This window comes from Tyto alba, unplaced genomic scaffold (genome assembly GCF_018691265.1).
Source record: "Tyto alba isolate M040663 unplaced genomic scaffold, T.alba_DEE_v4.0 Super-Scaffold_27, whole genome shotgun sequence".
Lineage (NCBI taxonomy): Eukaryota > Metazoa > Chordata > Aves > Strigiformes > Tytonidae > Tyto > Tyto alba.
In genome coordinates, this window is record NW_024881301.1 from 1,768,642 (window position 1) to 1,786,159 (window position 17,518).

A 17,518-nucleotide genomic window follows, 5' to 3' on the forward strand; every position below is an offset into this window, starting at 1 on the left:
GAAAAATGCTTTATGCAATTGGAAAACCATATTTTTAAACAAACTCTTTATTTACAGTAAATCTAACAGTATATACTATAATGGGATATAGAACTATCTAATGGTCTTTTGCTTCATATTACAATTTACTCCGGCTAAACAATCTGAAGCTTGTAAAAGAGAATAACAGGCCTTCAAACACATTTATCACTTATTCTGAGAAAGTGCAAATAATCATATCTGAGGAAGAATGAGGCTGAAATGACTGCTCATATTTTCTGTCTACATCTTTGGGAGGGGGGGAAGAAGGAGGGAGGGAGACCACTAAGTGCGAAAGTGTTCCGTTTCCTTTTTTATAGATAATTATGCTTTGCTATTTTACAGGGGGAAAAAATAGCCTGTGAGTGTAGAAACATTAACTGCATAACACTTCTGTGGATCATCTTATGAGCAGAGAAAAGACAGCAAGCGTCAGCACTTCACTGGTATAGTTAAACATACCAAGGTGCCGGAGAAGACTTTTTTCCAACAGAACAGCAGGGTGTGCAACAAATACTTGAAGCTACACCTTGCTGTTCGACTTTGGGCTAGTAAAGTGATAATACTGGCTACTTCTTCACCCATACACCTTCATGCACTTCAGCAGTGGCATGGCAGAAGAAAAATCTGCATCCAGATAATACATCTTCTTGTGTCCTTGTCCAGACACCTCTTGACATTCTTGTGTTAAGAAGACATTTGCCACCTCCCTTCTATTCTATCCCAGAATCAATTGCTATTAAGTTTTAGTGGATGGCATTTTACAAGTAGATGAGATCAAACCCACTAAAATATTTAATAAAATCATAAACAGAAAACATTAATTAAAAGAAATATGCACATAATGAAAATCTGTAAAGACTTTCACAGACTGTGGCACAACTCAAGAGTCCCAAGAAGACATGCAGCAGTGGGATTCTTTTTTTTGGATCTCATGACTACATTAACCTGCCAATATAGACATATTGGGTGTGGACTAGTAAATGTCATTGGTTTTAGCTGAAGCTCTTCCCCCTGTTTTGTTCTGTTCAATTTCCTTATCTTCATTTCAAAAATAGCATCTCTTGCTTTCATTCCAGAAAAAAAAAAAAAAAAAAAAAAAAAAAGAAAGTGGTTGCACAGAAGTGTTTATTTTAAATCAAATCATGTTTTATGGTTCTTAATGATTTGTTTCCTTTTTTTCTTTTTTTTCTTTTTATGAAATGGAGCGTGTCCACCTTCATTCTCATAATAAGGAAGTTTCCACTGAGCATAAAAATTTCTAGTCTCACAACAGGAAACATTGTATATACAGCAAATAGAAATTAAGAGCTTTCTTTCTAGAGAAAAAGAAAAGATTAAAACAAATATAATTCAAAGTTTCATTGCTTTTTTTTTTAAACCCCACCTTTCTATTTGCCTACTAATGCAGAAATCATTGTACTAATAAGTAAAAGTACATAACTCAGCTGTACAAAAAATGACATAGATCCAAGTAGATAGAAATAACAGGAAAGCTGTCAGAAGCATAAAGAAGCCTCCATTTCCCTGAGAATTGCAGAACTTTTCCACTGAAAGGTCTACTAGCCAACTAGATGGGAGGAAGGAGAAGTAGTATCAGGAAAGATATTCCTAGCTACTTGAGGTGTCCTTCAATGCTTACAGTGAGTTCAGAAAGCAGTAGAGTTTATCAGTAACGAACAACTTCTAGTGATTTTTGCATCAGAGAAAGTATTTTTCTTTAAATTTGTTTTAGTTTACAATTCACTAACTGTTCTTGTGATTAAAATTTTCCAAGAACTGTTATCATTTTATTTTTTAACACAGAATAGCATAACTCTGAGTCTATGATGCAACTGTCATGAATTAATTTTGCCAGAGTTGCTATGACATGAAATTACTACTGTTTAAGAACTACATCATAAAAATCTATGACAAAATTATTGTATTCATCAGTATCCCATTACAGAAATCACATTAAATCATTTGAATCTGTTTGGAATAAACTTACAAGTCTTTAGGTAGCAAGTTTGACAAATTGTTTAATCACAAAAATGTCAGGGTCCTAAAATTGCATTTGATACAGAAGAGTGATAGGACTATCTTGCATAAAACAGAAATTTCAGTTCTCATTGGCATTCCTGCTTTAACATAATAACAGAGACCCAGAGATCAAAAGAATTATACTGTAAGAGGAATATTCTTACTTGCTTTATCCTCAATATCCTTCATTCATGTGAACACAAGAGCATGCTCTTGTATGCTCAGCAGCTCTTGTGAGCTGCTGAGAAAAAGTTTTTAATTGTATACTGCGGGGACAATATAATGATTTCATGTTGCTTTTCAAAGCTGTGACATTAAAGGTGAAAGACACCTCACCTATGCAGCATATAAAACTTGGAATCCCAAACAACTTAGAAAACCACAAAGCTATCAGCTCTTGACTTACATCACTTTCTGTAGGATGGGAAGCCTCAAAGAACTTTGAGTTTCTGTTACCTCTTCCACTAAACACAACAGGAGTTTTTCATGACTCATTTTGCCCAGGTCCACAGTACTATCCTGCCTACAAACTGCAGAGCCCTTTCTCTCACTGGACTTACAGGCTTTTTGGAACAGGACCCTGAAACAACTGCAGTTTTAAAGTGCTTATGCTTAGACTTCTGTGAGCTACACAACTCCTACTGCTCACTGTGTGCTCAAAGGTGAGTCCTTGCTTCCAGGCATCTCAGCAACTTTTTGAGTTGCAGTCAGCTGCAGTATCCTCTGGCCCCTGGGAAGATCTGAGTCACTGCTGAAACCTGGCTCTTTGCTCCTCACCCACTCTTCGTTTAAGAATGAGCTGTGGACTCCCAGATCACTATGGGTCATTCTTGACTCTCTCACCTTTCTGTCTCTGTCAACTTCTCCTCTGAGCCCAGTCCCTGAAGGAAAGATCAGTCCCCGCTCTCCAGTAGGCTTGCAGGTCTGGATGTCTAAAGAAACCCAAAGACAAATTTAGAAAAAAAAAGTAAACGAGATACAAAGCCCTTGACAAATCTTTACAAAAACATTAATTCCAGTAAGTTCCTTTACATATACAGGTGTCAAGAACAATACTGAGGTGCCCTACAAATTCCTGTTCAGAAGAAAGACGCACCTTCTCGCAAAGCTGTGATCCTGCCCAAACGCCTCCTGAGAGCCCTCCTCCTCTGCGGTCATTCCCAGACCCACCACCTGTGCCACACTTCCACCAAACCCAGCTGCACACAAGTGTTGGCCGCCCCTGGGCAAGGCTTCCCCCACCACCAGGTGCCTTCTCCTGGGACCACCAGCCTGCCCCAACCCCCTCCAGATCAGCTCACCTGCCTTGCAACCAGCCTCAGGGCAGGGCTTCCTGCTGCGAGGCACCCCCACCCACGGGTGACTTCTCACGGGTGTGTGGAGTAGGTGCTGGCCGTGAGCACCCAGGAGAGGGGAGGAAGGGTTCCTATCCTGCTGCCGTGCACCTCTCCAGCCTTACAGGGCGTTGCAGATGCCACAGAAGGAGACAGGGCATCCTCAGGGGATGCCCAACGCCGCCGGCAGCATCGCTGCTGACAGGACAGGCAATACCCTGGGCTTTGGGTAAACAGTTGCGTCAAAAAGAGAGGAGCAGCTTTCTAGCTTCAGGCCACTTAGGAAAGCTATAGGGAAAAAATAAATGTAGATTTTTTTTTTTTTTAGAACGCGATTTATAGGTTTGCTGATCACTGGCCTAGCTGGAGAATGTTTTTGTGGGGTGGCATAGAAAAAAGATCAGTGCAAGTATAAAATTTCATGTCAGAGTTACTACAGCAAAATATAACCTACCAACCTCTTTTTTAAAATCACCTTTTGTATGAGGCTTTATTGATTTTTTTCTTCTGCTTCTGTTGTTTTAAAATGGTCAACAACTACTGGTATCTCTTTAGCCAGACTCACTTTCAAAGTACCTAAGTTATTTTTAGAGATACTTAACTCTGTTTCAAATGCGACCTAAATAGATCTCCAGGGCCTAAATTCATAACCTAAGTAGCTTTATTAAAGTCAGTGGCATTATTCCAATAAAATCTCATCATCTGTATTTTTCTTCTATTTCCATCTAAAGGGAAGTACAGTTTTCATGTGTTAGTGACATGTGTCAATGGAATTCAATGGAACTAATTTTTCTAATGTCATAGTGTGATGCAACTATTTTATGCATATGACAGTTCCTTGATCATCTTGATTTCAGCATTTCCTGTTCTACAATCTGCTCCATACCAATGCAAACGTTTAATTTGCCAAATAAGCTCTTTCTCCAAGACTCATCTGTCATCGCTGCCACATATTCTTCCACTTTTTTCTTTGTTTTCTTAATTCTCTTTTCTTCCTTTCATAAGGAGACATCTAAAAATAAATTTAACTAGGTACCTTCTTTTATTTGACAACAGCCACTTGTAGTTGAGATAAGAGATAGTAGATTCCATCTGTCTTTTAACTTGCATTAAATTTATTCAGGAAGACTTTGTATCTTATCAACTTGCTCTAAAATTACCATACTTAAAATATCTGTGAATACACGCTTTATAAAGCAAAGGATTCATATTAGATCACAAGACCACAGGTTTTGTGTCACTGAAGGCAGAGGGTGATTTATAACTGGTTTTAATGAATATAGAATCTACCCCAAGGGTTAAAGAAGAGTTAATTCTTCAAGCACTAGGGAACCATTTAAAGGAATCACACCTATATAAAGAAGAGGCAGGGAAAAGCCTCTAGATAACAGATAATTTTTACTACTGTACAATCACTTTGTTGTTGTTAATATTTTATTATGGTCATTTTAAAACAGTTTTATAAAAAACACTCAAAAGTAGGAACAGTATTTTTACCATGATCCTTCCTGAAAAGACAATTTTTTTTTTCCACTGCTAGATATGCTAGATATACTTTTTTCTTCCCGCCCCCCCCCCCCCCCCATAATATGGAACATTAGATCATCACTGTGAAAAACAAGCAAATATCAATACAAACCTGTAGTAACCCTGCTGAGAAATGTTGTATTGCTGTGGGTTGTTATGTCAAAGTCTGCCTTTTGCTTCACACACTACCCAGTTTCAGAATCTGAACCTACAAATGGTTTTCTGTACAAGTATATGAAGACATGTAGAGGTACAGAATGTATGCAAGTGGCATATGCTTAGTAAATTTTGTCCGTGTTTTCTGGATTTCTATGCACTATGCCTCATCTGAGACATAGGTTAATAGTTGGATTTGCTCAATAAGAATCTCGGTTTGCGATACTGATTGTTCTAACAACATTTAATTTTCTTCAGTGTTTTGCCAGAAGCCTGAATGTTTCTTTTGTAGCCACAGTTCGGGGAGGAACACAAAGGAAGCCTATGGCAGACTGAGCTTGAGTGGCCTTTAGCCACACATCAGGAGGAAATTGGCCTATAAAACTATTTAGTCTTTGAATTTATATTCTTGGCACCCTACATTTATAATTATAATATTAAACTTATTAATTATAATATTAATCTTATTCATTACAATATCTGTATGGTGTTTAAAACTGCTTTGTAAGAAGAAATTAGTCTGCTCAGATGGTAGTACATTATGATTTAAGCTAAAGTGTTCTACAGAAGAATCAACAAGTATAATGGACAAAGTGCAAATGTGTGTGCAAATCACACTTTATTGAAAAGTTGATAATTTATCAATTGGTTAGTAATTCTTCATTGTAATTCTGAGAACTTAAATAGGACACAGATTTGTTTGAAAAGTTTTTGCCAGCTCTCTCCTTCCTACAGTAGCTTCCAACAATTTTTAACTACTGCCTTTGTAGCTTTTCTGGATATACAGGCTGAAAAAATAGCTAAAGACACTGCACCGGGGAAATTAAAAGTGCATGAGGCTTGATACTTCCCAAACCACCAGCATCTTGAACAACACCTACTACTTAAATAGTAAAATGATTCAGAAGTTCGTACTGGTATTTTGTGTCAAGGGAGCATCCTGAGGTATAAAAACCTAATAATCTCCCTTTGCAAAGGCAAATGTAACCATTATGTCTCTTGATTTCTGCCAATTCTTTGTAGGTCATGGCAGGTGGTGATGTTTATATTGATGGATATATCAAACTCATCACAATCAGAAAAGGTAATGTGAGCATATATGACCCTTGTGTAGCTTGATCTCATTATTACTGTTTCTTATTATTTTCATGGAACTCTGTATTGCCAAAATTGTATTAATAGTATTATTATATATATACATAGTTATATAGAGAATAATGCACTAAGAAGATGACCTTGTAAAAGCAAGATAACCCACTAGAACAGACAGAATTGGTTTCAGTTGTGATGCCTTCATTTTAATATAAATATTTATATTCATTGACATTTATCAGAATCAGCATTAATGTCATACTGAATTACTTGTTGTTACTGTCTTAATTTTAAAACAAATACCAGTTAAACTTTACAAGATATTTCTCTTAATAGGCAAGGCATTTGGATATGGAGTCTCCATTTTTATTGATATGTTGGGAAATACAATGTATAGTGACACCCTTCACTTGATAGTTGATACCACATGCATAGTGTGTTAATTTGGCTAAAACTAATAATACTGCTAAACTCATGGGAACATTCATATGTGTATTAGTTTGGGATTGTTAGTGGAATATTTTGATTGCAGAAACAATCAAAAAATACGTAAGTAATATGCTGAAATATGAAACTAATTTCTTCAGGTCTGTGAAACTGAATTTACTCTGTCTTTTTAGTAGACTGATTATATGCAGTATTTCACCATTAACGGGAATGTATTTCTGAACAGTTCTTGAAACTCTGAGATATCACTGAGGTGGAAAGGAGGATTCAGAGTTCAAAACAGAAGACAGACTAGAAAGAGTTTCATTGATGAGGAATTTTTGCTTCCTGAGTATTCAGTAAGAAGTCGCTGTAGAGATGAAGCTCTGGTTAGAACTACTACTACTGACTAGCATTTGCCTTTGATATTTGTCTTTGATTCACGATCTGTTTCTGCCCTGGATAACCGAAGACAGGCTGGTGCTGGGTAGCTCGGCTGCATCTCAGGCATACACTGGTATACTAGTACCTATGTAAAGAAGAGGAATTACGTGGCAACTTAGAAAGGACAGAGAAAACCTTGATGCATTAGGTAACCATTAAACTTGAAAACACTCCCCAGCTTCCAATCCTGGAAATAAATACCAGATGTATCCTGATTAAATGTTGGAATGAGACCCAGGAGTGCACCATCCAGCCTTTGAGGTTTGCTCACCCTTCTCCTGCTTTTCTCGAATGTCCTGGTTTCTTTTGAATGCAAACCCAAGTATATGGCAGCAAGTGTCCTCTAACAGGTCTCCTATCATGATCAAAGGTGCGGGACCAGAAGCGATGGGAACTCCATGAAACACTTTCCTGCTCCACGGCTTGGACATAGCACTCTTGTCAGCTACCAGTTTAGGAGCCAGGACCAGTCAAAAGAAAGTATATCCAAAACTTCTAAAACACAGCTATTGTCGTAAACTTTTACAAATGGTATCTAATAGGAGATTATTAAATAGCTCTGATGTGAATCAGGGAAAGCTTTTATGTGGAGTGCTTTCAGGCATTTGTTGATCACCAATTGATTCTTTCATTGTTGTGAAAGATTTGACTTGTTCTTGTAAATGTGAGGAAATGGATGAAGGCAGGAAGGAGTCCATTTGGAGAGGGTTTTGGTTATTTTTGCACCCCGATGCATTGTTGGTATCTTCTGTACTTCCAGACTTACATATGAAATTAAACTCTGTTGCCTCCTTGCAATTTTGTTTGCTCCTGCAAATAGCTCTACATACTAACAGAGTTGTGTTTTAGCAAGAATTTTCTAATAAATGGAGCTAATATTCAGAAGAACTACAGAAACTGCCTCAAGAAAAATTGAAAAACATCTCTAGAAAACTTATATCAAGACATGAGAGATACTCAGTCAGGACTACAGCGATGGCAATTAAACTTTTTAGGCTTCAGACACAATCATATGGCTGCTCTCCAGTTCCAAAACCAATCCAATGTGTCCCCTTAGAGTGCAGCGGAGTGATCTGGGAATTATTCAGGCAGTTAAACAGACAGTACTGAGGAAAAAAAAAGTGTTCTTGTGTTTATTTTACACTTCAGAAAAGCCCATAATTGACATCAGCAGTACCCCGGGGATAGAGAAGCTAGTGAATTATAGCTCTCTGTAGACATTAGAAATGTAAAGTTTAATTTTTCGTATGCTGGCAAGCTGTAAGTTTTGGGCCATTTAAATTAAAAATATGGAATAATGCGCCCTTAAATGTTCATAGCAACACTGTAATTCCATCAAGTAGCTATGTATAAAGTGCAACATTTGAGTTAAACTTGGCTAATATTACCCTGATTCCAAGGCTGAATAACAACTTCCACACACATCTTCATTACACACCATTTTTGTTTTGTCAGATGGATAAAGCTAAAGCAGAAATGTTAAACACCCTGCCGAAATTAATATGGCTTTATTTAAATGTCCTTTTATATGAGCTAATTCAGCAAATACATACTTCCCTGCCAGAAATGTTACTCATCTCATAGGAGGTATTTTCCTCCTGACAAGAAAGGTCAGTATTCTGCTTCTGCTTCTCATTGAGGCTTCATAAATGGGAGGGAGTGTATTTATTTCTCATTACATCATTGGAAAACCTTAACTAAAGACAGCCAGTCTTCTTAATTGACCTGGCTAGCCTTTCTTTTTCGTTATTTTTGGTTCATTTATTTACAGCCATGTGGTGGGTTGACTCTGGATGGACGCTAGGTGCCCACCAAAGCCACTCTATCACTCCCCCCACCTCAGCTGGATGGGGGAAGAAAATATAACAAAGGGCTCGTGGGTTGAGATAAGGGCAGTGAGAGATCATTCACCAATTACTGTCATGGGTAAAACAAACTCAACTTGAGGAAATTGGTTTAATTTATTACTGATCAAATCAGAGTAGGATAATGAGAAATAAAACCAAAACTTAAAACAACTTCCCTCCCCCTTTCCTTCTTCCTGGGCTTAACTTCACTTCCAAATTTTCTCCACCTCCTCTCCCAGAGGTGCAGGGGCGGGGAATGGGGGGTGTATTCAGTGCGGCCTCTTCTTCCATCTTTGGTGGAGGGAGCTCCTGGAACTTCTTCCCCCTGCTCCATTGCGGTCCCCCTCTCACAGCAGACAGTCCTCCACAAACTTCCTCTGATGTGAGTCCCTCCCACAGGCCGCAGCGTTCCCCACACTGCTCCATCGTGGGTCACCAACTTTCTCCGACTGGATTCCCTCCCACAGCTGCAGCCCTTCCCGAGCTGCTCCGGCGTGGGACACCCCCACATGCTGCAATCCTCCCAGCGCTGAATTACAGCAGTGGGAGCTACCTTTTCCCACAAGACCCCGGATTTCTTTGGGCACAGCACCTTGGTCATTCAGGCAAAAGACCTCACAGGCCATAAATCAGTGTCTGCTTCACCATAGACCTTCATGGGTGGCAGGGGGGGCCTCCCTGTCCTCTCACCACAGGATACAGGGGGGTCTCTGCTCCGGCACACCTCCCCCCTCCTTTCATCCTCCGTTCCTCCACTGACCTTGGTGTTCATGCAGCTGCAGCAACTCTTCCTCACAAGTCCCACTGCTCCTCACCACGTCCTTTCTTAAATATGTTATCGCAGAGGCGCAGCTGATGGGCTCAGTTTTGGTGCAGAGGTGGAGCTGACTTGGAGCTGGGGGAGCTTTGAGAAGCTTCTCACAGGGGGTCACCCCTATAGCCCCCTCCCGTGCTACCAAAAAACCCCACCACTCACTCAAACCCAGGACACCTTACAAATATTCACACCAGTTAGGTCAGACTCTCTAGGAAACAAATCTCACTTTATTATTATAACCTATAAATTATCCAAGATGTTCAACAAGTGGAATTTTTACATTGATATAATTCCATTCAATTTCATATTCACAGTTCTACCTGAGACTTGCATAAATGCTTAACAGTGGTAAGAAAATGTAACTGCAATAAACTTGAATCAAATACACATTATGAGAATTTGAAAATAAGGATTTAACCTGTTTTCAGAGACAATTAATTGAATTGTCATTCATATACTTAATGTCAGAATAACAGCAGCAGATACTTAAACTGAGATGAGAACCATTCTGGAAGGAATTTTTGGTAGTGACTATTTTCAGAAATGTCTGAAAATGTCTGAAGTTCTTCCACAGTTATGAAAAACAGCTTTATTTTTATTTTCAGAGGGAATGATGGGATTCTTACAGCCAATGAGCACAGCCCAAGACTTGTGCAATTTTTAATGCATGAACTGTAGTACTTGCTGTAAAGAAGTCTTTTCTGATTTTATGCTGTGAGTCTCAATACAGGCAATGTTAAACTCTGAATTCTAAACCATGATCTCAATCTCATCACTATAAAACTGGGTTACTGACTACATTGTTATTAGCCTTACTCAAAAACAAAGTGTGACTCTAAACCTTCACCAATAATGTCCCCTTGCCAGGTATTTTCTAACTAAACTAATACATAAAATAATTAGTTTAATTATTTTCTTCACCTATGTCTTCCCCCTTCTCTATTAGAATGTTAGGTTGATATATTATGCTAATCAACTTGCATGTAATTGTTTTCTTGGCCTGGAATTGCAAAAGCATACAATAATAACAGAATACTATGAGGTTTCATGGTAGATGGAGCTTCAGCCTGTCTTATGCATTAATAAAATGCTAAGCATCTGATGAATATCCAGGACAGTCACTGAACCCAGTGAGGCATATCTCAGAGAGGCAGCTTTCTTAGTTTTATCTTTTTTATCTTTTCCATTATATTGCCTTTTATTTTTCCAATACCAGATTTTTTTTTTTTTGGTATTTCACCTTTTTGTGCAAAGTCATGAGCAACTGTGTATTTTGCCATCTTAGAGTATTCTCCTTCCCATGGTTCATTTTCCTTTATCAGTTGTCACCATTACAGACATGCTTTGACTTTTTCAGTTTTGTTTCAGTACAAAAATAAAGTCTACAATGGCAGCTTCTTTTTCAATTTCTATTCTGTCTCACTAGTGTCCGAATGAACTACTCATATTAAAATATTTGTATCCCAAGTAACCTTCTGTACTTCTTAGAAATAGAAGAAATTCAGTATGTAAGAAATTCGGTATATATGAATAATCACTTTATTTTTTTCTTTTTTTCAGCCTGTTTAAGTGCCAACTCATATTGTAAATTCTCATTAGGTGTTTCATTGTCTATGACTTAGGAATTACTTGCCAGATTTTCATGAAACAATGTTTAACAAGGGTCATCGGTATTAACTTAGTATGTCATCTACACAGAGTACTTGCCACAAAGAAATCCAAATCTTGTTTTCCTAACTTCTGTAAAGTAGTTTTCACTACCCTTTTTAGAAACTATGGATATTGTTGTAGCCATGAAGAGTCCATAAACTTCCATCACAGTCTGTTTCTCATTCAGCCCAAGTGGAATTTGTCTTTTCCGACTTTAGATATCTGCATTGTAGTCATCTTTATCTAAGCTAGTCATCTGAACTTCTTTTATAGTCCATTGGGATAAATTGCCAATTCTAAAGTAAAGTTTCTCTGACTCATGTGATCTGCAATAGCGTGACATGAACTTCACATTTCAAGTACCTTTGTCTTTACAGTAACTGTTTAGGGAGATTCCTAGGGAGACACTGCAGATGTCTACACTGTCAACAGAATCTCTTCTTCTTTCCAATGTCTGAAATATTCCACTGCTATTCCTCTACTCTAGTTGAGCCATGCAGTAGACTGCAGAATCTCACTGTTTTATTTTGCTTCTTCTCCCAGTGTTGAAATTACTGCTAGTGACACATGGCACCCTTTTAGTAGCATCTGCCCCTCTATATGTGAGATAGTTCTAGTCTTCTCCAAACCGATCCCTCCTGCAGAGTCCACAACAGCATCTACATACGTGTCTCTGGGGGAAGAATACACAGAAGCAACATGGCCAAAGATTTGTACATTTCTACTCTATTCCAGCCTCCAACTGCCTCTGCCCATACTGTGAAGTAATTAAGTCCACGATAACGGTGGTAACTTACTGCGGGTTATGCGAAACAAGCCATTATACTTTTCTAATTTAAAATAAAGTGGACTCGCTAATCTAATTTCCATGTTGGCCTCATTTTGGACAGAAAAACAAAGATCGGTGAGATGTTTTAATTAGCAGCCCCACTATGCATGCTGCAGTATCAGGTAACAAGTGTACCTTCAGCAAATCAGTATTCTGCTCTGTAGCTTTCTTTACATGAGCATCCCAGCTTTCCCCTCCGATATCAAGAGACTGTCATCTTGAATGAACAGTTCAAATGATTCTTCAGAGACTCTTTTTAGAGGCACAATGGAATAGGTAACAGCATAAAAACCCGGCCTTCTGAGATGCTATACTCTCTCTTTACCTAGTGCATTCTATGAGGTTCAATCGTTATCTTCCAGGACCATCTATCTACGAATATATTTCATAGCATTGATCTGAAGAGGATATACAGCTAGTGAGTTAATTATGCAGTTAGGTCATGTACTAATTAAAGTGACTGTGAAGTGTTGGCTTACTCCTGGAAAAAAAGTAGAAGGCAGAGATTTAATAACAGGCCTGCTAGAAGATTCTGATATAATGAAGATCATAAAGAATGACTTAATTTGATATTTTATGATATAATATGGTTGGAAAAGTAAGTAGTCAAATGGTCTAGGAAGCCTCTAAGGCTGCAATAAAGGGGGAAATTATTAGCATTGGTATACTTCAAAAGAGAGGAAAATCAAAATCAATTGATAGACTTTACGACTTTGAAAGCTAAGCATAATGAAATACATTTTGAAAAGGAGCTGGTATATACAACTGTAGAAGTAAGGGACAAAGTAAATGCTCTCAGCATGTAAGAAGATTGAGGATTTTTTGAAGCTTACACTGGATCTTTTATGAGGGAGGAATATATCAAACAGGCTACTATCTCATAAACTTAGCCCAAACAGAAGTGCTGAATAAAGATCCAAACTGATGAAAGGAACTAACCACATTCTTCTCCTATAGGAATTGTCATGGAATTCTCCTAGTATTTAACAAAGACTGATAATGACTAATGCTTGATGCCATCTCACAGATCTAGAAATTTGTTTTAGGTGGTTTTAAAGTGAGAGCTTCTTTAACTTAATTAAAATATTGAATTGTGATTCAAGATCACTTTATTACTTTCTGAGAACATTTCTTGGTTCTTGTAGGATCACAAGGTGATACCACACATTCATAGAAAAACCCTTAAAATATACTGCTAAGATTTTTACAAGGAAGCGAAATGTATAATAGTGTCTCCCAAAACCTTAACAGCCAGAAAAATAGATAGATAAATAAATAAATAAACAGATAGATGGGTAGATAGATCATGCCGTTTCAGTAAAACAAGAAAAAGGGTTAAAATGCTTTCACTTTGTCTTCCTTGTCATGTCTGAACACTAATCTTTTAATGGATAAGCTTCCATAAAACTGCAAAATCATCTCAATTCTGTAAGTAGAGCATGGATAACATAAAGGAATCCAGTCAAACCTGCACTTATCTCTGAATGAAATTCAATTTGTTCCAAGGTTGAAATGTGGGTAAATATGTGTGTGTGTGTACACAGCTGAGGTGCCTCATAGCTGCTCAGAGCTGGAGTTACCAGAGCTACAGTTAAAGCACCAGTAATTTTTAGAAAGGAAGGGGATCCATCAGTCTAGGACCTAAATAGATCAAAATAGATGGATGAACGCACAGTTTCTCTTGGGCTGTAGTTTGTGCAATATGCTGGAAGCCTTCTGATATCCGCACCACAGCTGCGCACCCACTTACTCAAACACACTTCACTGATACACTGAGGGCTGAGCCTTCAAACCTTAAACTTGTCTGGGAAGAGTGAGGTGAAAAAGTGTTTACATTTGCGGTAGATCACTCTAGAGCAGGGATCACACTCATCTGTAGGGATAGGTGACTGTGTTAGTGTTGCCTTTTCTATATGTGGAAGTTGTGGATAATAATTATAGTAAAACACTATTTTGATGGTATTTGAATCAGCTGTAGACATTTATAGCCTGTATCAATAGTCATTGTCACTTACAAGTAAACACGAAGTAATCTGCAATTTGCAATTAACCTTTTCTTGGAAGTCATAGTACTGCTCTGAAAAACTGATATTAGAGGGTACATCTGCACAGCAGTAGAAGGCAGGACAAGAGCAGGTATATCTGTATTCCATCCAGCTTTATCGTACCCTGATTTGGTATCAGGTACAAATAAACTTGCAGAATTACCCGTTTCAACCATCAACCTTTATCTGCAGCATTCTGGACAGGTTTCTATAGCAGTGTTGACTTCCAGTTGCAAGACAAAACCTATGGGTAGAGAAGGAGGATTGTGAACATGGGCAGTGAAGCTCCCCCTGAGAAAGTAGCAGCAGGGAGCACAGCTTGACAGGCCACATTTAAGAACTGGTTTAATAACCAGGAATCCACTAAGATTTTTAATATCCTCTAAACCAGGCAAAAATGCCTCCAGTCCAGTCGTGGAATAAACATCAGTTTAATTTTTCATACACTGCAATTCTTTTTTCCTTTTAGCCATTCCTGTTGTGACCTGGTAAACCTGACCTGCAAAGGGACAGCATTTGTGAGCCTGAAGGTATGTATAGTGCATGCAGAATTTGTTCCATATTACCCAAGCAAGCAAAAATTCTTTTAAAGTTAAACCACATTAGATTTCCCATTATTGTGTGGACTGTTAAACAATTCATGTTATATTAGCTTTTGTGAAATCATTAAGAGTTTCATTTGTGAAAGAATGGTCCAAAGTAGTAATTATATTCATGGTAAGAATGGAAGGAGCATTTTTTATCGAAAAAGCAGTCACATGTTACAGCATATTTCAGGTCATGCTATGTGAAAACATTCTTCAAACGTCCATGACACCTGATAGAAATGAGGATTTTGAAGAAGGATCTTACGTGTTTCCCTCTATCAGATGCAATTATCTGTTCAAAGCAGAAGGAGTTTTTAATTCCTTTAAGTTTTAGAATGCCAGTTTTCTCCCTCAGGAATACAGGAAAGGAGCCATCAATCTAAGTCACACCTACCATGGATATCGAATCATATAACACCATTGCTTAAATAAGGAGTAATTCTCAGATGTCCTTATAAATAAGAGGTGACTCACTTGAAAAACAACTCTAAAATAATTAAATTTATAGGTTCGTTTTCTATTTTATCTGATTTCAGGCAACATCTGTAGGTATTGGCTTAAGGTGGTTAATGCCAAGAATTTATAGTTTTGAGAAAATTGATTTCTTCATTACCTGGAAGGTGTTATTCCCATTATTTTTTAAACTATATATCTCACCTGTTCAACAATTATTTCAGATGCTTCCATGTTTTTCTTTTACTGGACACATTTTATGTGCCTCTCAGTGAATTTATTGATCTTTCTGAATGATGTATTTGCAAAAAAGTTTTTAATAATAACTTTGACCATACAAATCTATCTTAACCTAAGTTCTAAAATTAGGCATTAAGGTTCATAGCCATGCAGCTGCTGGACAGGGCCGTGATTCAGAGAGACCTGGACATAAATGAGCCTCATGGACTTCAGCATGAAGTTCAACAAGAGTAAGTGCAAGGTGCACCTGGGATGGATGTGGTGGGTTGACCCCAGCCAGCAGCCAAGCACATACACATCTGCTCGCTCAACTCCTGCCTCACAGTGGGACAGGGAAGAAAATAGGAAGAATGGAAGTAGGAAAACTCATGGGTCTAGGCAAAGACAGTTTAATAGGTGAAGGAAAGGAAAAAAACAAGCAAAGAAAAAGAAATGTCTCAGCACCACCCACAGGCAGACCAATGCTCAGCCAGTCCACAAACAACAGCCACTTTCGGAAAACAAAACCAAAACCCCTCTTCCTCTACCCGAGTTTTTATTGCTGAGCATGATGTTATACAGTACAGAATATCTTTTTGGCCAATTCAGGTCAATTTTCCTGTCCGTGTCCCTTCCCAACCTCTTGCCCACCTCCAGCTGACTCTTGAACGGGCTAGGAGGAAGGCAGAGTAGAAAGAAGAGGGAGCCTCGATGCTGTGCAAGCACTGTTCAGCAGCAGCCAAAACAATTGGTGTGCTTTCAATACTATTTTAGCCGCAAATCCAAAACACAGCACAGTAGGGGCTGCTGTGCAGAAAGTTAACTCCATCACAGTCAGACTCGGCAAATTGGGATAACACCATGCCCCACTAGTTGGGAACAGTTGGGAAAGCAGCTCCACAGAGAAGGATCTGAATGCCCCAGTGGGCAAGTTGACAATGATTTAGCAATGCATCCTTTCTATTTAAGCTAGAGAATAAGGGCTTATTGGAGAACTATTGGTATTTAAAATATTTGATTAGGGGATATGAAGAAGATGAAGCTAGACTCTTCTTGGAGGTGCATGGGAATAGGACAACTTACACAAATTAGAGTATGGGACATTCTAATCAAATATTAGGTGGTTTGTTTGGTTGTTTGGTTGTTTTTTACCATAAGCGTGGGATGGTCTTGACTTAATGAGACCTGTTTTAACCAGGGAATTCAACTAGATGACCTATGGAGCACCAATCTAAATTATGATTCTGTGGTTCTGGCTCTGATTCAAGAAAAATTGAATCCTCTACTTGTATCTATCTCTTAAGATAAATATCTTAAGACAATGGTCAGATATTAATCAGAGTGGACAGAAACCAGTCCAAGGATGAGCATATAATTAAGTAGTTTTCTGAACAGGGATTTGTTCCTCCGTTAGGGCTCAGATACACGGAAAATTAAACTACATTCTGATAAATCCTGTTTATAAAGCATGAGCAGTCAACACAAATTCTGTCTGTCTCTGCCTCTTTTTTCACACTAGTGCAAAAAAACCCACAAATTCCTTCATGAGGATACTCCTCAAGTCTTACAGCTGGGATTGTAACAAGGGTAATTTACAAACAAACTAGATCATGCAGATTTCTACCACAATAAAAGTCTCCCACAGTCTACCTTAACTGGTATTTTTGGTTTGGAAGAAAATTTTTGAATAGAAAAGCTCGTGTCTGCATTTCGTTCACTAACAGCAAACATTTCCAATGTGGTAGATTTCTAGAGGAACACTGGAAGAAGGCATCCAGTTCTCACTGATGTTCAGTAAGCATTTAGACTTCTAGCTGTCTCATATGCCTCTGAAGAATATGTTTTTGGGAACCAGGTGTCCCCAAAAGACCCATAGTAAAGCCATTACTTTAAAACACTACTTACCTTAGCAAGGGAAGTATATTCCTTAGTGTTCCCATACGGCTACATTTTTTTCTTTCTCTTACTAATTTTTATTATTAACTTTTTGTTGCTGTTCAGATGTATCAACAAAATAGCTGCTTAAGTTTTTGCATAATGAATAATTTTCTA